At 42.2% G+C, this 24,314-nt stretch overlaps 1 non-coding gene across 1 annotated transcript; it reads right to left on the minus strand.

Annotated features, from left to right (window-relative positions):
- Positions 1 to 22,653: 22,653 nt before the first annotated feature.
- On the minus strand, positions 22,654 to 22,737 carry Trnap-agg (transfer RNA proline (anticodon AGG)). Its single transcript has one exon. It is a non-coding gene; the product is annotated as a tRNA-Pro (tRNA).
- Between the last annotated feature and the right edge of the window lie 1,577 nt (positions 22,738 to 24,314).

A 24,314-nucleotide genomic window follows, 5' to 3' on the forward strand; every position in this document is an offset into this window, starting at 1 on the left:
TTGCAATTGCTCTAACGGGTCATAAAGTATGGGCTCCTGCTGCAATGATGCATGTGAAGGTGTTCCTCGACGTAAAGTGGAACGTTGACGGAGGCAGAGAGCAAGAAACGCTGCTTCTGTGTGTCAGCTGATTGCTTTCAAATGGGAACCGTTACTTGCCGACTACTCTCATCTTCGACTGCACCATTTTCCTACGAAAGATAACATCTCGGGCTGAGATCCAGATCCGGAACGGAATATTAACCTGCCTAATAATATTAAACCCTCTTCCCGACATATGTTTACAGTGTGAACTCTGCTTGTGCTTTCCTGCTTAACGTAATTCACAAATGCTCTCTGTCACTGTGGAAGTAAATCCTAGACCGTGGCTAACTCACACCCAGACGTGCTAGTGCAGCCACTGTGAAGTTTTTAAACTAGGCAAAGAATATTGGTAGAATTGAGGCTCAGCCGGTAATATCATCAACTTCTAGTCACAGTTTAAAATAGGAAGTTTCAAACCAGCGCATGTTCATTTGGAGAATGAAGGATTCATTCTAAGGAATACATTGTTCTTTGAGCTACGAAGTTATCGAACAAACCGTTCTTTGAGCTATGAAGTTCTCAAACACATATATCCATAGACCTCTCTGAATATTGTAAGCAGCAACCACACAGTAACAGATTTATGTACTTGCGAAGCTAGGTACGGTAACAAATCTTACAGAAACTGTTATACATGTAATGGCTCCATCCAGAAAGGGACGAGCCGGTATAATGAAGGCACAGAGGTGAGATTTTGAGCGTCGAAATGCGTCTTAGATACAAATATATGGTATTTTTGTGGTTGTATTTTTACCTTTTGTTTTTTCTGAATTTATTTTCGCAGTCATGGTATTTATGGGACGCTGTGAAATTCTGCGGAGATAGGACGGTGGAGTCCTGAAATTAATAATTTGTAGGTCTTTTTGCAGAAATAAGTATTTTTAGAATCGAAAAGTCAATTCTTAGTGTGAAACATCATAAAGATTTTTTGTACTGCTTCGGCTCTTATTTACAGATTTATAACAGAATGCAGATTGTTCAATAAAGATATGCATATATTGGGTCTTTATAATAAGAGTGAAATACGACTCCAAATCATGGAAGTGAAGGTTTTATTTTGAAGAGTGCTTTGTCGTTTCAGCTTCGATTTCTATAGTTAACGAAACAAGGAAATAGACCACACAGTAACTCTTTTACATATAATGACTTCGTCGATAAGGACACCACTCGTGCTGTCGTAAGCCTCAAAACGCATCTTCACCACTATTATATTAAACTATTTTTGGTTGTATATTTAATTTATATTTTAGGCAGTTTATCTACATAATCACTGTTATAGAGCAATAGTGATTTCCACCAAAGCCAGCATTCTGACGAATAGTCTTCCGTGCGACTGTGTGTGCCCTTGTGTGTGTGTGTGTGTGTGTGTGTGTGTGTGTGTGTGTGTGTTCCCCATGGGGATCCGAACCTGAGATCTGCCCTTTCGTTACGTACAGAACTTCGAATTTTCTCTAATTATTAATAGCTTTGTCTGAGAAATAAAATAGTTCCAGTAACCCCGACTCGCCTGCCACCACTGGTTGCGACAGACGTTTTCCGAAGATTTTCTTTGGTTGTCAGGTAAATATCGGAACTAGAAAAGCACTATAATTTACTACCTATAAGGAACCACTCTGCCCCAGTATCATTCTACATGTTATTGGCTGAAAATGCTCTATAACTGGGTCAGATCTAAAAGAGCGCGCTCTAAGGAAAAGCTAATATTGAAAGTTGTCATTCCCCTTAGACCTTATGAAAAATTTTGTTTGCGTATCCCGATTGTACCTTGGACGTTTCGTCATGTTCAGGTGGTCTGGAAGTAATAAGTCGCCAAACAATTACACACATTTTACAAATCCGAGGATAAATGGCACCCACTTAAGAACACAAAGGTGTCATATATGGCAACATAGTACCGAACAATATAAAACAGCCAACATATGGTTGTTACATTATATTTTCGGAGGTCGTTTTTTCTGACTGGCAAGCAACTTTAATTTTACAGTCGGACATAACAGACCTGGTAGATATATTTCTACGTATGCTATTAGGTTTTACCTAATTTTATTCACCTGTCAGTGTTATCTGTGAGTTCTATTTTATTTAATATATTTTTTCGTCATTTCTATTTCTTTCTGTGTACATTTCCATAAAAGTATGGCGGCTCTGACTAGCGTGTTTGCTATCTCAGATTTTACTCGTTGTATGTGAGATTTTTGTCACTGCCTAGACATTTGTGTTTCTTCCACCAAGGTTGTTACATGATACTTGTCTTATGTGTCTCTTGTGAGCATATTTTTTTATCATCATGTCAAGTGTTTGTCACTTTTTTAAACTGTGGTGGTATGCGTCTTCACTTGGTGCTCAAAAGAATGGACGGATTTTTACTACCATACAACCATACAGTGTTTCCCGGCAATCGTTGTAGGCAAAACCACCCCTTCCTTCCGTCTACTTAATTTTTATATCACTATCTACATACGTCCTATCAACCTCACCCCCCAACCTCAAGTGCCTCGGCGTCACCCTTGACCGTTACCTTTACTGGACCCCCCCATCTCCAGACAATCCAAGCCAAGGCAGGCTCCCGACTCCGCCTTCTCTCTGGCTGCACATGGGGTGTGGACCCCTTCACTGTTCTCCACACTTATAAATCCCTCATCCACCCCATCCTCTGTTATGCCTGTCAAGCCTGGATTTCCGCCCCTTCTACCTACTACAAGTCCCTTCAAATTCTGGAACGCCATGCGCTCCGCCTCGCCTATCACATTGGCCTCCCATCCCCTACACGGCTCCTACACGACTTCATTCCTTTCCCACACCTCTTCCTCTTCCTTGAACGGATACGGATCCTTTACACCTCCCGTAAACTTGATCCCTCTCACCCGCTTGTCTCTCCTGTCCTTTGCCACCCCAATCCACTGCCACACCTTTACTCCTGCATCCCACCCACTCTCCATCTTACCTCCCTCCGTACCCTAGCACAAGGTGGCTTCCGCCATCCTCCCCTTCTTCCTCCTGAGCTTTTCCTCCAGTCCCACATCTTTGCCTTCTCTCCCTCCTAATTTCCTTCCCCCTCCTCGGCTTACACACCCATCCTACCGTCTCCCCTCCCCCTCACTTTCTCTCTCCCTCTGGCGTCCTCCTCACTTCCCTCATACCCTCACTTATTCACTGTGGTAGCCCCCCTCTTTTTTGTGTAATAGTGTGCACAGTGCGTCGAAGATCATTGTCAGTGTTTTCTGTGCAGTGTTTCTCCGTTCCAGTGCAACTGTGTCTATTCAGTGTTCTCCACCGTTCGACAGTGTACTCATTGTGCCTTAAAAAAATGGTTCAGATGGCTCTGAGCACTATGGGATTAACATCTGAGGTCATCAGTCCCCTAGAACTTAGAACTACTTAAACCTAACTAATCTAAGGACATCACACACATCCATGCCAGAGATAGGATTCGAACCTGCGACGGTAGCGGTCGCGCGGTTCCAGACTGTAGTGCCCAGAACCGCTCGGCCACTCCGGCCAGCATTTTGCCTTCATGTACGGTTGCATTTGCTTATGCAATTCAGTGTCTTCAGTGCAAACGTCTTTATTATTATCATATGTGTGCCACCGCTTGTTTCATATTCATATTTTCTGTATGCCTGTGTACATGTTATCTGTTCTATGCTTCTCTGTGGCCGAAGAGCGGCGTAGTTAGGCTGCTGCCGGCCTACCTTTTGTACAAGGTATTAAAACAACAACAATAATAAAATACGTTGTTGCTTTTGTCAGGCAACGGCCTTGCCGCAGTGGATACACCGGTTCCCGTGAGATCGCCGAAGTTAAGCGCTGTCGGGCGTGGCCGGCACTTGGATGGGTGACCATTCAGCCTCCATGCACTGTTGCCGTTTTTCGGGGTGCACTCAGCCTCGTGATGCCAATTGAGGAGCTACTCGACCGAATAGTAACGGCTCCGGTCAAAGAAAGCCATCATAACGACCGGGAGAGCGGTTTGCTGGCCACACGCCCCTCCTATCCACATCCTCAACTAAGGATGACACGGCGGTTGGATGGCCTGACGACGGAGTGCTTTTTTGTCCCTTCCCTCCTGAGGGTAGTTACCCTCCACGCGGAAACGGCCCCTCTCAAGACTTCCATGCGATAGAAGGCAAGGCCTCTCTATGCCAAGGTAGAAGCCCTACGCGACACGGTCACTGGTTTACAAAACATTGGCACCACGACACCCCGGCACTGGCACTAACATTCAGTTCCTCTCACCATCGTTGAGGACTCCATTTCCGACCACGGTTAACGTTAGGCTTCTCACAGGCACTCGTGCTGCGTCAGTATTGACTTGACCACTCGATGGGTGTCGGTCATCGTCAACCACCGATGTTGATACTTAACGTTGTTCATCGGTATGTTACCTCTTGCCTCCAATCTGAACTTTCATCGTCGGAGGGTGGTATGGGACTTCAACTCCCACCGCTACACCTTCAAAGTGCACTCCGTTGATGTCTTTGGAGCGACATCACTGCCGAATGGAACAGTTTTACCATCCACCAACACAGTAAGACCGTGAGCGACCGGTGAAGCTGTACTTGAACCTCCCACACAAAATAAATTCTTTGTTGCCATGCATGACAAATTCTTTTTGTTAAGTGGGTACCATTTCCGCACGAAACCATTTCATTTTTTTTATGGCTTAATTGTAAAATCTGTGTATTTTAGACCACCTGACGGCGACTAAATGTCGAAATTACAAGAGTAATGCATAAAAAATAAAAATTTTGGTACAACCTAAGTCGAATATATACGTTAGGAAGGCTGTGGACCCAATCCTTATCAAATTAATGCAAGTATTTCTATCAATGAAAACAGCTTGTACTGAGACGAATGACAGGCGAATATTGTTACGCCGTAAAGTTAAGCGCCGACACGCGAGTCGGGAACGATAGGGAAGAGATGGCTGTCAGCTTATCGCACGGTTATCGACCCCTCTCCAATATGACAACGCGACAACAGCGGCGTCTATGTGAAGAGCACGTAAGCGCCGCGACCGACCTGTGACGGCCCAGTTCAATAGCGGCTTCAAGACTAGTGACTTGAACAGCAGCGTCAACGCTAGATCACTTAGCTTCTGCTGTCTATGTAGCACTGACTTGGGATTGTTTACACTTAAGAAGATTGTTTATTCTGTATGTCGCCCTTTGCTTGCGAGACATCTTTGTAATTGCGAAAGTATTATAATTATCTTACTGTAATAAAACTCACTAAAACGATTTGCTTGAATGTTTGTCCAGCGCCGGCCGTTGAGGCCGAGCCGTTTTAGGCGCTTTAGTCTGTAACCGCGCGACCGCTACGTTGCAGATTCGAATCCTGCCTCGGGCATGAAAGCGTGTGATGTCCTTAGGTTAGTTAGGTTTAAGTAGTTCTAAGTTCTAGGGGACTGATGACCTCAGCAGTCGAGTCCCATAGTGCTCAGAGCCATTTGAACCATTTGTTTGTCTAGCGAACCGAGTACGCGAGTACGCAGGATTCCTAGACACCACAAACGTCATACGTCATTTACGATGAGGAAAAGGGAGGGAGAGAGAGAGAGAGGGAGGGGGGGGGGCCTCCATCCTCACCGCGTCCGTGGCGTTCGATATATCGTACTTGCCTCGTGTGTCGCGGCAGACAGCTTGAACCTCAGGGGACTCGATTAGTTGCAGCTGCGAACGAGTTTCGCGAATCTGGAATTCCTGAGCCACTGTTACATCTGGATAGACAGAGCACGGTTCGTGACTTTCAGCTGAGTGGGAGAGGACGAACTGAGAACGTCTGCACTGCCGCCGTTTCCACATCACGCACATTGCGATTGCCGTAGGAAACTTTTCATTTTAGGGATATGGGGGCCCTGCTGAGACCTCGGTTTAATTGCAATAATTCCACCTTCCGTTCCTGAGCACTAGCCTTACAGGTCACTTCGGCTACACTGGCTACAACGTACCACTCGTAATTAGAAACTCAGCATACAAATCACAAATTACAGCAACACATCCATTGCATTATTTTTTCCCTTTCCAATATAACTCCTCCCTCCCTCAGAAGACAACAAGCAGCTATCAGAGAATGGAAAAAAATTAATGACCGCTCTGTCTCTGAAGATATACCTATCCGAAAAATATTGGACCATCTACCAACTACCTGCCTAAAATCCAGGAAACCTATATGGGAGGACGAAGTCCTCAAATTCCCAGGAAGGTACGACATAGCAAGGGAATGGAGGCAATACTTGTCGCTGAATAATCACCATCCTCTCATCACTGATTTTGATCCTTCGACACCGGTGGAAGGAATGCAAATGCCCAGAAGAACTTGGTGCAGACTGAATCGTGTGAGGACTAACCACGGCAGGTGAACGGCCAATCTCCACAAATGGAAACGCACTGATGACCCACGATGCGACTGTGGCGATGAAGATCAAACAATTCCTCACCTGATCTTCGAATGTCCTGCGAGGAGGTTTGAAGGAGAATGGAGAGGTATCATGAATGCTACTTCACGTGCTGTTCAGTGAGTAACCTGCTCAGATGTGGAGTAGTAATAGCTGCAGTGGCTGTCTCCCTAATCATTCGCATACTGTTATTTGCAATCAATCATTTAATAATATTTCTGTAATTCGTTTATTATATTAATTAATAGTATGTGTGCAATTTCACTCTGTAGATGCCGTACGCTAAATAAATAAATAAAATTGCATTAGTGGCTACTGGGGCCTTAAGTATTAGGTATAACTGCGTATTCTAAGCACCCTTTATGATCATTTCCGCCGCTCGGGACGTATAAAAAAGCACAAATATATACACCACGATTAATACCTATCTCTCGACAATACATTTAATTTTCACTAAACAAAAATAAATTCTTGCACTTCTCTCATTTGAGAAGGGTTCATCACACTGTCACACAAATTCTCAAACAACAGAAAAGAAAAGCAGTGAAATGTTGAACTCATATCTTTCGAGAGTATCTTGAAAACCCATTTACAGTTCCTGGGCCTCATGATATTCAACTACTCGATCTTTCAATGAGATTCAATTAACATTACGATTAAACTCAACATTCCTGAATAGCCCTCCTAACAAATTAGTTAATCAAGACGGCAGACTGAATGTTACGGCAGGTACATTACTGCATCGGACATGCTAACCATGAAAGTCGCTCTTTACGATTAGTTTCATGTGGAGAGCTACGTTGATCAATTCGTCATGAATACATTTACCAGTACCCCCTGTTTCGCCCCTTCCTTGACATGAATAGCTTTGGGTACCCTGTTTCTTCTGAAGCTGACTCGATGTACCCATTGGAAGATTTCTCCGTCGGGCCCATGATATGTGATCAAAAATGAATTTTGAAAATGATGTTGGGGAATATTTCGAAGCTATTATTATAAAAGCCTCAAAGTACCGGGATGTCAGCAGACTTATGGCTTGAAAATCAGTAAAATTTGTGTTTATAATAGTACACCCTCTGAGAGAGAGTGTGAAATCAGTATTTACTTCAACGTCTTGTTGTTGTTGTTGTTGTGGTCTTCAGTCCTGAGACTGGTTTGATGCAGCTCTCCACGCTACTCTATCCTGTGCAAGCTTCTTCATCTCACAGTACCTACTGCAACCTACATCCTTCTGAATCTGCTGAGTGTATTCATCTCTTGGTCTCCCTCTACGATTTTTACCCTCCACGCTACCCTCCAATACTAAATTCGTGATCCCTTGATGCCTCAGAACATGTCCTACCAACCGACCCCTTCTTCTAGTCAAGTTGTGCCACAAACTCCTCTTCTCCCCAATCCTATTCAGTACCTCCTCTTTAATTATGTGATCTACCCATCTAATCTTCAGCATTCTTCTGTAGCACCACATTTCGAAAGCTTCTATTCTCTTCTTGTCTAAACTATTTATCGTCCATGTTTCACTTCCATTCATGGCCACACTCCATACATATACTTTCAGAAACGACTTCTTGACACTTAAATCTATACCCGATATTAACAAATTTCTCTTCTTCAGAAACGCTTTCCTTGCCATTGCCAGTCTACATTTTATATCCTCTCTACTTCGACCATCATCAGTCATTTTGCTCCCCAAATAGCAAAACTCCTTTGCTGCCTTAAGTGTCATATCCTAATCTAATTCCCTCAGCATCACCCGACTTAATTCGACTACATTCCATTATCCTCGTTTTGCTTTTGTTGATGTTCATCTTATACCCTCCTTTCAAGACACTGTCCATTCCGTTCAACTGCTCTTCCAAGTCCTTTGCTGTCTCTGACAGAATTACAATGTCATCGGCGAACCTTAAGGCTTTTATTTCTTCTCCATGGATTGTAATAGCTACTCCGAATTTTTCATTTGTTTCCTTTACTGCTTGCTCAATATACAGATTGAATAACATCGGGGATAGGCTACAACCCTGTCTCACTACCTTCCCAACCACTGCTTCCCTTTCATGTCCCTCGACTCTTATAACTGCCATCTGGTTTCTGTACAAAATGTAAATAGCCTTTCGCTCCCCGTATTGTACTCCTGCTTCCTTCAGAATTTGAAAGAGAGTATTCCAGTCAACATTGTCAAAAGCTTTCTCTAAGTCTACAAATGCTAGAAACGTAGGTTTGCCTTTTCTTAATCTAGCTTCTAAAAAAAGTCGTAGGGTCAGTATTTCCTCACGTGTCCCCATATTTCTACGGAATCCAAACTGATCTTCCCCAAGGTCGGCTTCTACCAGTTTTTCCATTCGTCTGTAAAGAACTCGCGTTAGTATTTTGCAGCCGTGACTTATTAAACTGATAGTTCGGTAATTTTCACATCGATCAACGCCTGCTTTATTTGGGATTGGAATTATTATATTCTTCTTGAAGTCTGAGGGTATTTCGCCTGTTTCATACATCTTGCTCATCAGATGTTAGAGTTTTATCAGGACTGGCTCTCCCGAGGCCGCCAGTAGTTCCAATGGAATGTTGTCTACTCCGGGGGCCTTGTTTAGACTCAGGTCTTTCAGTGCTCTGTCAAACTCTTCACGCAGTATCGTATCTCCCATTTCATCTTCATCTACATCCTCTTCCATTTCCATAATATTGTCCTCAAGTACATCGCCCTTGTATAGACCCTACATACTCTTTTCACCTTTCTGCTTTCCCTTCTTTGCTTCGAACTGGGTTTCCATCTGAGCTCTTGATATTCATACAAGTCGTTCTCTTTTCTCCAAAGGTCTCTTTAATTGTCCTGTAGGCAGTACCTATCTTACCTCTAGTGAGATAAGCCTCTATATCCTTACATTTGTCCTCTAGCCATATGCCTGCATAGCCATTTTGCACTTCCTGTCGATCTCATTTTTGGACGTTTGTATTCCTTTTTGCCTGCTTCACTTACTGCATTTTTATATTTTCTCCTTTCGTCAATTAAATTCAATATTTCTTCTGTCACCCAAGGATTTCTATTAGCCCTCGTCTGTTTACCTACTTGATCCTCTGCTGCCTTCACTACTTCATCCCTCAAAGCTACCCATTCTTCTTCTACTGTATTTCTTTCCCCCGTTCTTGTCAATTGTTCCCTTATGATCTCGCTGAAACTCCGTGCAATCTCTGGTTTAGTCAGTTTATCCAGGTCTCATCTCCTTAAATTCCCACCTATTTGCAGTTTCTTCAGTTTTAATTTACAGTTCATAACCAATAGATTGTGGTCAGAGTCCACATCTGCCCCTGGAAATGTCTTACAATTTAAAACCTGGTTGCAAAATCTCTGTGTTACCATTATATAATATATCTGATACCTTTTAGTATCTTCAGGGTTCTTCCATGTATACAACCTTCTCTGATGATTCTTGAAGCAAGTGTTAGCTATGATTAAGTTATGCTCTGCGCAAAATTCTACCAGGCGGCTTCCTCTTTCATTTCTTACCCCCAATCGATATTCACCTACTACGTTTCCTTCTCTCCCTTTTCCTACTACCGAATTCCATTCACCCATGACTATTAAATTTTCGTCTCCCTTCACTATCTGAATAATTTCTTTTATTTCATCATACATTTCTTCAATTTCTTCGTCATCTGCAGAGCTAGTTGGAATATAGACTTGTACTACTGTCGTAGGCGTGGGCTTCGTGTCTATCTTGGCCACAACAATGCGTTCGCTGTGCTGTTTGTAGTAGCTTATCCGCATTCCTATTGTTTTATTCATTATTAAACCTACTCCTGCATTATCCCTATTTGATTTTGTATTTATAACCCTGTATTCACCTGACCAAAAGTCTTGTTCCTCCTGCCACGAGATTCTAATCGTCACTTACCGCCGAGCGCGATGGTAATTCACAGAAACACGTTTTGGCTGAGAGAAATGTATACAGTGTGTCCTGAAAATCCCGTTACAAACTAGAGGAGTGTGAGTGTACAATATTTTGATCAGGGATCCATGGACGGAAACGTCGTCCAGTGGCGCTACACAGCGTTGAAGTCATAGGCGCTGGCGCCTGTAGATGTATTTATATACAGAGTGATTTCGCGATGGTGTTACAAACTTTCAAGGACGATGGAGAAGGATAACAGTACCACAAACTTGTTCAGTAGAGGACATGTTTTACATACTGGCGAATATGAACAACTTCTCGAAGCTCCTCAAGTATGCATTTCAGAGCCCACTGTCACCAACCACCCTTTCATGTTTTGGTCCTCACTACCACCCCCAAAAAGTTGCATGTCGTAAATTCTTAACAACAACAGCACCGATACGTGTATTCAACTGTCAGAGGTATCAGGATAATTATTTCTTGTAACTTTCGACTAGTTCGTTTCCGAAGCAACGGCCCTTACCTCCGCTTAATACATTTATCCGTTCTCATCTTCCTTCAAAGATGATAAGATCATCACGGAATCACCTGCACGAATATGTGCATACATCTACAGGCGCTGGTGCCTGTAACTTTGACGATCTATTGAGCTGGTTGGATAACCTTTCTGGAAATGAGTTCCCAATCCAAAATATTATCTATTCACTCCCCTCTACGAGTCCTAGAAGCTTGTGACGGAAATTTTCCAACACCCTGTACGGACATCTTCTAAGGGAAGTTTGAAAATAAATTCACCTTTAAGGGAACTTACGAACACTACACAGTGCACACGTACTGTCTGCCAGAACGCCGCACTTGTGACTGGTCACTCCAATCTGTCAGTCACTTAAACATTACTAAATTTTCTAATCAAGCTTTGAGATTCAATTCAGACTACTTGAAACTAGAATTAGAAAGCCTTCATTGGTGATAATCTATTGGGTATTGCCTACACAGATATAAAAATTTAAACAGTAAAAATAGATAATCAAAGATATTCGTTTTGTTGCCAAACCTATGAGGTGAAGGACTGCTCTCTATGAACGCCCCAGCACGACACGTCGTCATTATCACCCTCTCCAGCCGTTTGTTAATTGTGGGGTGCGGCATCTCTGCCGTTTTTGCCTTCTCGCTAACGTACACCAACATGTTTCTCTATATACTCAATGATAAAATGTGGCCTGAAATGTAGTGTAAACGCCACATATCCCCCAATGGAAATGTTTAAGGTTTTCTGATTTTATCAAAAAACTAAAAATTTAAATAGCACAGCGAACTCCATCCCTATTCGACCTTTATTCAAAGCCTTACAGTAAAGGTCCCCTACTGTTTTAATTTATCAAGGCTCAAAATAGCACTTTTATTTTAAACCCCAACGAGCTCATCGCTGCTGTAGGATAAATTCATAGCTAATCTATATGATTGTCACTGTTGAACTATCATACGATTTCTAAATACACAATGTAATAAATCTGACAAACTCACAAAGCAGCCACCTCATTTGTCCATATGAGAATGTTTCATTGTTGTAGTTACAGAATCAGTCATTTCTCCATAATCTGGTCATGGGATTCAGATGTACACAATGTGATCAAAAGTATCCGGACATCCCCCAAAACGTACGTTTTTCGTACAAGTGCATTATGCTGCCATCTGCTGCCAGGTAGTCCAAATCAGTAGTCATTAGACATCGTGAGAGAACAGAATGGGGTGCTCCGCGGAACTCACGGACATCGAACGTGGTCCGGTGATAGGGTGTCACTTGTGTCATACGTCTATACGCGAGATTTCCACACTCCTAAACATTCCTAGGTCCACTGTTTCCCATGCGATAGTGAATTGGAAAAGTGAAGGGACACATGGACACGTACAGCAGGAAAGCGTACTGGCCGACCTCGTCTGTTGACTGACAGAGACCGCCGACAGTTGAAGAGAAGAGGGTCGTAATGTGTAATAGGCAGACATCTATCGAGACCATCACACAGGAATTCCGAACTGCATCAGGATCCACTGCAAGTACTATGCCATTTATACGGGAGATGAGAAAACGTGGATTTCATGGTCGAGCGGCTGCTCATAAGCCACACATCACGCCGGTAAATGGCAAACGACGCTTCGCTTGGGGTAAAGGGAAGTAAACATTGGACGACTGAACAGTGGAAAAACGACGTGTTGAGTGACGAATCACGGTAAACAATGTGGCGATCCGATGGCAGGGAGTGGGTAAGACGAATGCCCGGTGAACGTCATGTGCCAGGTTGTATAGTGCCAACAGTAAAATTCGGAGGCGGTGGTGTTATGGTGTGGTCGTCTTTTTCATGGAGGGGGCTTGCACCGCTCGTGGGTTTGAGAGGCACTATCATAGCACGAGGCCTACACTGATATTTTAAGCACCTTCTTGCTTCCCGCTGTTGAAGAGTAATTCGGGGATAGCGATAGCATCTTTCAACACGATCGAGCACCTGTTCATAATGCACGGCCTGTGGTGGAGTGGTTACACGACAGCAACATCTCTATAATGGACTGGCCTGCACAGAGGCTTGACCTGATTCCTACAAAACACCTTTGGGATGTTTTGGAACGCCGGCTTCGTGCCAGGCCTCACCGACCGACATCGAAAGCTCTCCTCAGTGCAGCACTCCGTGAACAATGGGCTGCCATTCCCCAAGAAACCTTACAGAACATGTCTGGAGGTATGCCTGCGAGAGTGGAAGCTGCCATCGAGGCTAAGGGAGGGCCAAAACCACATTGAATTCCAGCGTTACCGATGGAGGGCGTCGCGAACTTGTGAATCATTTTCAGCCAGGTGTCCGGATACTTTTGATCACATAGTGTATGTAGCATCCCCTCTGTACGTTTCTCGGACATCACAATACATGAAACATGCATTAAGAGGGACACATATTAGTCATACATGTGTAATAATGTATTCTTCTTGAAAACAGAGTGGCATTAATTTTATTCACAACGATTAGTAATCATGTAAACAAACTTGTTTTACTGTACTCTGTACATTATTGGTTTTCTTATTCAGCAAGTGAACAGTCGCCTCGTGTGTTCGTAAACAAAACGTTACCTCTCACGTAGCTCTGCCGCATGCCAGCTGACAATGCATCCTCTAGGTCACTGCTCTGTCTTGGCCACGCAGATGATAGATTGCTTACTGCGTAGGGGGATACAAGCAAGTCATTAACCTAGATAACACCTGTCCAGGTGACATTATGTCTTCAGCAGACTCAAAGTGGAAGTACTATCCCATCCATTCCACAATTCATGTACGGAAATATACAATATATGTGGAGAACGCCGTACAAATTAGCAGAACACTAAAATGACTCTACATCATACACAGTCCAGTCACACTAATGCGAGCACCACCCCTGGCGACGAAGACTGGCTTTTGCACGCCAGTACCGCAAATGGACGTCAACTATGTGGCGAGAGATAGCCTTTTCAAATAAATCACGTATTACGCTCCATGGGACAGAAGGCCATTTGCATGTACAGCGTGAAACGTCTGAAGGGTCCAGGCTGTATGATCTCGTCACAATACATCACCACATGTACTTATCTGTCCTTGGGCCTGTATATACCACTCCATGCAGTTTATTTTTCCTCAACATGATGGCTCTATAGGCAGGACAACGCAACTTGTCACACAGGTTGCAGTGTATGTGCGTGGTTCAAAGAGCACCAGGATGAGTTTATCGTACTGCCCTGGCTACAAGACTCCCAAGGTTAAAACCCAGTTGAGAATCTTTAGGACCACCTCGACTGGGCTCTTCGTGTCATGGATCCTCAACCGAGAAATCCAGCAACCTGAACATGGCATTGGAGTCGGCATGGCACATCCCTGTTGGTTCCTTGCAGAACCAAAGTGGTTCTCTCGCAGCACATCTCGCAGTGGACCACGTTGCAAAATGTGGTTATTCAGGCTTTTACAGGTGGTCACGTTAACGTGAGTGGACCGCGTATTAATACATATCTGACAGCTCTCAATTCCTATTGCTGGAAACGTATACTTTCTCAGTGTGATAGCAACACATGTGATTATTTTTGCACAATAGCGTCTAGTATCCAGAAAGTTGTTGACACCCTATTACTCATTTGGTACGAGTGTCAACAGTTCTGTCACATTAGCAAGAGCTATACATGTAATTTCGGACGTACTGTCATATATTTAAGTGATCTTTTTATTTAGCAACTTATGTTTAACGATTAGCCTCTGCTCTTACCAATACTAGGTCTCCTACATAAAATATCAGCACCATTCTCCCATGATTACATATCTACTGTTTTTCTCAGATTTTTCTTAACGTTGGTAGGTTGGCTGTTGGAGCTAAAGGGACCAAGCTGCGAGGTTATTAGTCCCTTCATCCTGTATGTATCAAACAAAGAATAATCCTCAGAAGAAGGAGACAATAGGTAAATCCTGGGAAGCCCAATTGTAAGCAAGATGCAATAAAACAGAGATAAGTGAAGGAGAAGCAGGAAGGGAGCGAAGAGAGGTCAGGTGGGCGAGCCAGACTACCCAGAATGCCGTTGGAGGCCACAGAGCATGGCGTGCAGTGGGAGACACACCCCCTCTGCATACTACCAGCACCATCTCACTGTCTGTTACCCCTAGAAAACGTGCATCATAGGAAATATTATAAAATTTGAGGAAAGACAAAACGTTAAAAACGGCAGATATAAAAGAAGAATAAAAAGATGGGAAGTGTTGGGGCCAGGCCAGACCACCGAGCAATGGCCAATATGGGACCACTGGTCCACAGCAGGTAAGGGGTGCCCCTCTAACCCCTCAGGTGGCCGGTGGCCATGAGGTCAAAGTCTCTACCTCGCAGGACGATCAGAATCCACTTTTGTAGGTTAGATGTGAAACCAGTTCAGCCACTTTGGCATCGTCCGCTATCACCAGAGGCAGCTAAGCAGCCAAATTTGGGCATTTCAGTAAGATGTGAGCCACTATCAGGAGCGCACCACATCGGCAGCAGTAAGATCTGCCCACACATTGGAGAATGTGACGGCAGGTCAGCAAAGTGTCACGAATGCAAAACCTAAAAAGGACAATGGATTACCTGTGAGAAGACTGCCGCCTGATCGTGGTCTTCTTTATTGCCCTCAGTTTGTCTGAGGGTCCAGGGCGACCCAGATATCTAACAATTAATGGCGTAGAGTCGACCGAAGACCCAGTTTTGGAAGCCCCATTTTCTAAATAGGCATCCTGCAGCCCACTTTCCCAAGTGGTCGGCATGTTCATTCCCTGGAATCCCAATATGTCGAGGGATCCAAACTAAGATGACTGGCCATGCAGCTTGATGGAGGTCCGAAAGAAGATCCTCGATAGTTGTGACTAATGGATGACAATGGTGGCAAGTATATAAAAAAGTGGTAAATAATATTTTCATTGTTCAAGAAGTTTCATGTAAAATTTCTTCAATTTAACTGCCGTCATTCTATTTTTATAAAAGTTACATTCTGAAAACGAACAAACGATGCAAACTAGTGTTACACTGACCCACATCGCAATCAGTGCAATAAGCAAGATAGATTTTAATGTGTTAAGAATATGAAATTGATTTTATCATCATCGGATATAATTGACTTTGAGGACGAAAATCATTTATTTTCGAAATAATAGTTTTAAAAATAAGGGGCAGCTAGATTTCTAATGTGCTTATGGGGCTATTTGACCCCATTAATAATAGCAGTGTTAAAATAGTGACATCATCCAATGTAAACAAATTCTGTGGACCTTCTTAATTCTTCTGCTAATGGCACTTGCAAAAACTAGCAGTCAAATCAATACTAGTCATACCTCATTCATTATTAAACTTTTGAATCAGTTCGTCTAACATTCGTCAACTATTCAGCTATGAAATAATTTTATTACTGCAGCTAGCGTTATCCTCACTGATCCATTCTTTTTCAAAAAAATGGTTCAAATGGCTCTGAGCACTATGGGACTTAACATCTATGGTCATCAGTCCCCTAGAACTTAGAACTACTTAAACCTAACTAACCTAAGGACAGCACACAACACCCAGCAACACTTTTTCAACACAGCAACACTTTGACTATAATAGCAGCTTTGTGATCTTTCAATAATATTCCGCCGTTACATACATTTAATTTTCAAGTTTATGGAATATTTTGCTGTCAGTGTTACATAGTGCTATAGCTTGAAAGGACCATGTCCTTTTACCTCAAAGTGGTAAATATAGTCCTCCTGCAGAGCAGGTCTTTCTTAAAGTATTTTTGTATGCTTCCTGAGAAACCTCATTAAATGGCTGGTTCAAATGGCTCTGAGCACTATGGGACTTAACAGCTGAGGTCATCAGTCCCCTAGAACTTAGAACTACTTAAACCTAACTAACCTAAGGACATCACGAACCTCCATGCCCGAAGCAGGATTCGAACCTGCGACCGTAGCGGTCGCGCATTTCCAGACTGAAGCGCCTAGAACCGCTGGGCCACTCCGGCCGGCGAAACCTCATTAGTGCTTCTTCTCTATCGTATCCTGTGCCTCTCATTTGACACACCTTTTCATTAATTGTTTCATCAACTCTTTCCTGGGGAGCTATAAAATTCAACTTAAACATGTATACTTGAAGTCCGCTATTCTTATCTAAATTATCACAAGGGAAGCTTATCTCATCATCCATTGCACAACTAGATCGATTGTTAAAAACTGCATTTCCACTATATGAATCTTTCATCATTCTGTCATCACTTGCGTCAGGGTAGTCCATAGGGAATGTGAACCTCACTATGATTATACTTTGGGATCATAAACCATATGAATATTAATTCAGTCTCCTCGTCACCTGTCTTTATTCTTACAATCCCACTGACGAAGCCCAGAGCAGCAACGATTTATATTAATCAGTTCATTCCCAATTTTAACTCCACATCTAATACAGAATTGTAATCACATTAATATTGAACTTTCGACCTTGAACTTCAATTTCGAACGTAATTCACTCTCTTATCAGCTTAATTTATGCAATAAAAGCTTCAACTATTCATACCGTTTGTGTTGCCAATTCCGAATATGTTGCCCTCTCTAACTTTTAAATAATATTCTTCACTGATCACACAAATGTCACTTCCAGAGTGAAAAAGTTCTCTACCGTGTATTCATTTGTTTAATGTAACTGATAGCTTTTAGCTATGTCCATTTCTTCGTTGCCTCAGATACCAGATTCTACTTTATAGCAACCTGTTCATCATTTTATAATAATTAAGTAACTAACGCTGACTGGACCTTGCCCAAATTCAGTTCTCAGTCAGGTCTCCTCAGAACCCCCAATTAGTTTTCTGGATTAGGTCCTTCCTTTTCTCTCCTTCCATTTATTTCTTTTCGCCTTGCTATATCTTCCTCATATATTGCCTACCTTTGATTATACCTTTAATATTATGACAACCACCACGATCCCATCCACCACTATCTCCAGAAGGTGGTCCCCTAGAAATTGTCCGTACAAACGTTCCTTCATCTTTCCTCCATGTTACCTTGTCACCGTCCATTACCTCTCCATCATTCACTATGCTAATGAAATCCAGATAGTTATTCCAACTATTCAAAAACATGAAAAATGATATCAACAAGGTCTTTTGGATTGCTAGCAACTTCGGTTGAACTATTACTGCCAATTTAATCAGAAAAACAGAAACCACTTCCCTCTCAGCAAAATATAAATTCCCTTCGCAGTAGATCTAAAAGAATTCATTATATGTGTGATATCCACTACCAATGCCATTTCTTCCCAGGAACATATCACTATGTACACTGTGCAGTGTTTGATCAATATTGACTACGAAGTGCCTAAAGGAATTCTTTGTATGTGCTACAAGAGGACCGCACCCTCATTCCCCATGGCAACGTATCCGTTTCTGATCAACTAACAAAGGAACAGATTTTCTTTCCTCCAACTCCTGAAATAGGTAAAGCATTATCAAATTGTTTCACTGAACCAAGACGATGGGTTGAACCCCCTGTCTCAAACTATTGGAAGCTGCATATCCACAAGAAAGTGTTCTGTTGCATCATGGCAACCTGTTCCCATTCGATTTCCTTCTTGTCTGTACCATGCCGCTAGCTTTTCCTTAATACTACTTTCAGCTTAGGAGCGACATTCATCTAATTCCTGCTTATTAAAGTTTGCAGTTGCCGTTTTTTCAATCTATTTTATTTTTGCTAAACTCTCTTATACTTTGTTATACATTTATACATATGAGACTGAATCTCAAAATCACCTATCTCACGAATATTTTCAATAAATTTTTTGTTCCCTCCAAATGTGTAATCGTATTATGACAAAGTCCAGAAGTTTGATATGATTTATTTACAACCCACTCTACGTGTTATGTCTGTTTTAACTCTCCATAGAGTCATTTTACTGTTTGGGCATCCTGCTGTTTTGGTATTTTAATGTTTTGGCATTCTATTGTTTTGGCAATCTACTGTTTTGGCATTTTACCGTTTTGATATTTTACTGCGTAGGCATTTTATTGTTTAGGCATTGAATTTCTCAAATGTGCTAATTTTATTTGCACTAGGCAATCGGAGTTTGTGAATTAAATTCCAAGCACGTTATAAGTAATTCTCACGATTCTCAGTTATCTCAGCGAGGCACCACAATTACGGTTAAGCAGATGTCGCCCAAGTTAGATACTCCAGTTCATACAATAAGACTCACCCACACTACTAGCAAAAAGCCTTCCAGCCACATACGAAGGATATCAGTGATCCAAAAAAACATAACATGAAAAATGGCAAGTCCCTTCGACCTACCTTTCTTCAGCTTTATTTTCTCTGTCGAGTTGATAATCTTGTTTTCTATGGTCGTTGTGATTATTTGAGAGAGTTGACAGTTCAGCGTAACGCTGAATTCAACCCTAGCTAGTTGCATGCAGTCATTTAAGTTTGAGGAGACGAGTGCCTGTTTGGTTGGGCAGCCACTGCTGTGGTAGGTGAGGCTGAATTGAACGCAACTGGTCAAAGGGCAGCTGGATGGCTCTTTAGCATGGCAGTGCCCATCACAAGGAACGCAGGCCGAGTCACGGAGTGGAGAGGCAGCAGCAGAGGCTCAGTTGTATTGTCTCTGTAGCCAAAGGAGGAATGCACAACTTGTATTGCAGAAGTTGCATGGGAGTGTGAGAGTGGTAGTTGTTCCTGGGCAAATTGAGGCGCGGTCCGTTTCAGCAGGAGGCCTCATATTGTCTCTTGTTTCCGCCAATACCGGCATCAGCTTGTTGGCGAAAATATTTCTCGGAAAAACTGACGGTGGTGGGACGCTGGGTGGCCAAGAATGCTGTGGTGTTTCTCCGTAAATCGATTTCTCCAAGTAGTTTTTGCCTTCTTATGGAGGGAACCTGTACAGTACGTGAAGCGTTTCCCTCGTTTTCGATTGGTGGTTTTTAATTTATTAATAAAAACTCCACATCGAGCTTTCCGAGTGCTTGAGAGATAGGGAAGGACAGTACTGATATTCGGTCAAGATCCGTGCAAGAGTGCGGACGGAATTGATATTGGATCATGATTCGTATTGGAGTGAATTGTCTGGATGTAAAGGGGGTTTCCTTTCTGGAGTTGAAATCTGGCCTAAGATGGAACCAAACGAGAGGAGGTGACAGAGGTTCACTGTGTAACCGAGCGCATTTAAAGTTTTCAAAATGTAAATCGTGAGCGTTTTGCAGCACCTGCTCTAGTCATCATTAGTGAAAATCGTCTTACGTTTCCACATGCCTTTGTCTGATTCACATACATTGTAACAGTTCATTTCTGAGTTCAGTTCACAATCATTGTCAGTTGTACTAATCATAGTCGATAGAGCTATTACCTTTAAAGTCGCAATTAAAATCGAGTAACAGATCTTGATTGAACTTTGTCATCAGTGAGTCAGATATTTCTACTTTTTGAATATTACATAGAGTATCCTTGTGTCAACTTTGTCAACTATCAATCAGCTCATTTTAATTTTTGAATATTAGATGGAGTATACTCAGAGTGTTATGTTGACCAACATTCCATTTTCCATGTGTTTTTATGAAAAAAATCTATCGTTATGTTTAACTTTCTCTTTCATTCAACTTTACAAGACGCCATAATCGTATTTAATAATTTTATTTACGTATGTAGGAGATAATAGAAGCAGTCTTTTAGTGAGAAATACAACCTCTTCTGTGTCATTACTCTGGGTCAAATTTAAGGCAATTTGCGTTCATATCCTTTGTACATGGCTTTCATAGTTGTGTCACTGAAGCGGTGACTGTGTCCCAGAGCTATTGAGAGGCAGAGGTTGATAAGAGTCACTCACATCGCTGCCCATCAGCAAGATATCTTGCATAAATTGCCGACCCTGTCAGCATCTAGGATTTTATAACTTCTGTAAAGTAGTCAGCCAATAACTGTTGCGTAAATCTTGCACAGCAGTCATTACCTACTATGGTAATGCTTTGATTAATAAATTCAAACTTGATCAACGATAATTTTCAATTAATTACTACTTAATTGCAAACGATAGGATTGTGACTCCTTTGTTCAAAATGGTTCAAATGGCTTAGAGCGCTATGGGACTTAACATCTGAGGTCATCAGTCCCCTAGAACTTAGAACTACTTAAACCTAACCTAACTAAATCTTGCACAGCAGTCATTACCTACTATGGTAATGCTTTGATTAATAAATTCAAACTTGATCAACGATAATTTTCAATTAATTACTACTTAATTGCAAACGATAGGATTGTGACTCCTTTGTTCAAAATGGTTCAAATGGCTTAGAGCGCTATGGGACTTAACATCTGAGGTCATCAGTCCCCTAGAACTTAGAACTACTTAAACCTAACTAACCTAAGGACAGCACACACATCCTTGTGCGAGGCAGGATTCGAACCTGTGACCGTAGCGGTCGCGCGGTTCCGGACTGAAGCGCCTAGAACCGCTCGGCCACCCAAGCCGGCCGAGTCCTTCGTTATGTGGTAACTGTACTAGTTAGTGCAAATTTACTAATACTTATATACGTTTAGGTGAATAATTTTTGTGTGTTATGGTCTGTGGTTGTAACATGTGATTGTATCGTTTGTAGTGCTGGTACTGGCATTGTTCTTTTGAAAATGTTATTTATAATGTTGTATTTGTTAATATAGGGGAGATTTTTACTTTCGGTTACTAAGCAATTTTGACATAGGTTTGTGATAGCTAACAGCAAATCATCACATGAATGATAACGATGAGCAAAACGTGGCTAGACCGTAACAAGAGTAAAAATAGAGATTTATGTCTGGAACAAATACAAAACTGGGAGATGGACGAATTCGGAGATGAACTGATCGACTTTTGGGCAGATCAGTCAGGCAAAAGTTGAGACAATATGAAGGAAGTAGCAACAGATTGTCAGGAATTGTCCGATGTGGGCGATGCCAGCGATGATGACATGGGAGCACGTTCACACCACGTAGGAGGAGGAGTTAGCATCCAAAACACGACGGTAAGAAGTAAGGAGAGATTGGGTTCGGCAACAGAGCGACATAATTTTATAAGTTCACTTTCGTCTACGGCAAAATTAGTAAAAATAAAGAGTACACAAATCGATACAATTTTTGAATTTTTAATTCAGGCAGAAGAGGAAAGGCGGAATGAAAGGAAAGAAAATAAAGAATTTTTAAAACAAACGGGAAGCTGAATAGTAATGACGGAAGTTCGAGAAAGACTTAAGGAGAGATATAGGCGATATCAAGAACGAGTTAACAAAAGTTCGGCAGACAGCAACACAATCATAACATATGGCAATCGAAGGAAAGAAAGACAGAAAGATAGCTCGTACTGAAGGACGAGGCCCAGGGAAAAATGCACTAGTCACGAAAAAGTACAGCAAGCGGTTTGCTGCACGAAGACTGTGATAGCTATATGATAAAAAACGGATGTAAAGAACAACAAATATTTCAAACATCGGAGAGAATAACAGCATACAGAACTCACGAAGTACTAGAGAATCAGGAATCAGACGCAACGGAGCGAAGAAGACGATTAGGATCGCATGAAAAGCAATGGAAGTCGTTCCACGGAGAGAATGATGGAGAGCAGCGATAGCAGAAAACGAATGGGGCAAAGTGAGGATACGGAAAGAACAAAAAATGGTTCAAATGGCTCTGAGCACTATGGGACTTAACTTCTGAGGTCATCAGCCCCCTACAACTTAGAACTACTTAAACCTAACTAACCTAAGGACATCACACATCCATGCTCGAGGCAGGATTCGAACCTGCGACCGTAGCGGTCTCCTGGTTCCTGACCGTAGCGCCTAGAACCGCTCGGCCACCCAAGCCGGCCACGGAAAGAAGACATTCATATATAATGGCACGTCTGCATTCGATATAATCGCAAGTGTGTCACCTGGCTGTTGCATGCCAACGGAATATAAACACACTTAGAGTCAAGGGCCACGACTCAAGAGTCCGAAACCGCCACTAAATTGTGTACCCTTGCGGAGAATCGGATTCAAACTTACCGAGGAAGACAGGGCAGGAATCTATAGCAACCATTTGTGTAATAATTCCATACACTCCAGAGAAGAAATCCGCAATTGAGAAGCAAGAGAACGAACGATCGTAAACAAAAGGATTCCTCACCAGTTGCTGGTCACGAGGAAGGCTGGTAGGATAGAAGAGGAGAACTTGGAAACATCGGGATTCAAGAACCCTGTGAGAATGATCGCATTGCTTGTCAAGAAGAATCAGTTTTCAAACGAACCATGCAATAACAGTGATATTACCCATCTGTATTACATGAAAGCGAAGGGAAGCTGAGGCGAAGTGGCAGCACGAAAGATGTGAAGAAATCGAGAAAGAAATGATTTTCGGAACCCTTGACTCAGCATATCGAAAAGTCAAAACAATCTTCGGTGAAATCAAAAGTAAGGGCGCTAACATTAAGAGTGTAGTAGGAATTCCACTGTTACACGCATAGGAGAGAGCGGACGGATGGAAAGAGTACACTGAAGGCCTCTATGAAGGGAAGACTTGTCTGATATCGTGATGGAAGAAGAAAAAGAAGTCGACAGGAAGAGACAAACGATCCAGTATTAGAATCAGAATTTATACGAGCTTTTTTTTGCGAGTGTAGGTGACCATCAGTTCGGCTTTCAGAAAGATAATGGCACCGGAGAGACAGGTATGACATTGCAGTTGCTATTGGCAGCAAGACTGAATAAAAGAACAGTCACTTTAATTGTATTTAAAACAGCACTCGACAACGTAAAACGGTGCAAGATGTTCGAAATTCTGAGAAAATTAGGGGGAAGCTATAGATAAAGACACGTAAAATAAAAATGTATAATAAATAACAAGGGGGAATAATAAGTCTCGAAGACCAAGAACTAAGTGCTCGGATTAGAAAGGATGTAAGACTGCACCACTACTGGTCAACATATATATCGGAGACGCAATAATGGAAATAAAAGAAGGGTTCAAGAATGGGATTAAAATTAAGGGTGAAAGGATATAAATGAAAAATTGAATCTCGACACTGCTATACTGAGTGAAATTGAGGCAAAATTACAGGATGTGTTGAATGGAATGAATATTGTAATGAGTACAGAATACGGACTGAGAGTAAATCGAAGAAAGACGAAAGTAGTGGGATTTAGCAGAAATGAGAACAATGAGAAATTTAACATCGCAATTGAGGATCACAAAGTAGACGAGATTAAGGAATTCTGCTACCCAGGCAGCAAAATAAGCTCTGATTGAGGTAGCAAGAAGGACATAAGAAGACTAGCACTGGCCAAGACAAGTCTGTTAGTATCTGACATAGGCCTTCAGACTCTGTGGTACGTTATTTGGTTTTGTTGTCGTGGAAATGATAACCGTTGCACAGAATCGGCCTGTAGAACGATGATTGATT

Source organism: Schistocerca nitens, chromosome 7 (genome assembly GCF_023898315.1).
Source record: "Schistocerca nitens isolate TAMUIC-IGC-003100 chromosome 7, iqSchNite1.1, whole genome shotgun sequence".
Taxonomy (NCBI): Eukaryota; Metazoa; Arthropoda; class Insecta; order Orthoptera; family Acrididae; genus Schistocerca; species Schistocerca nitens.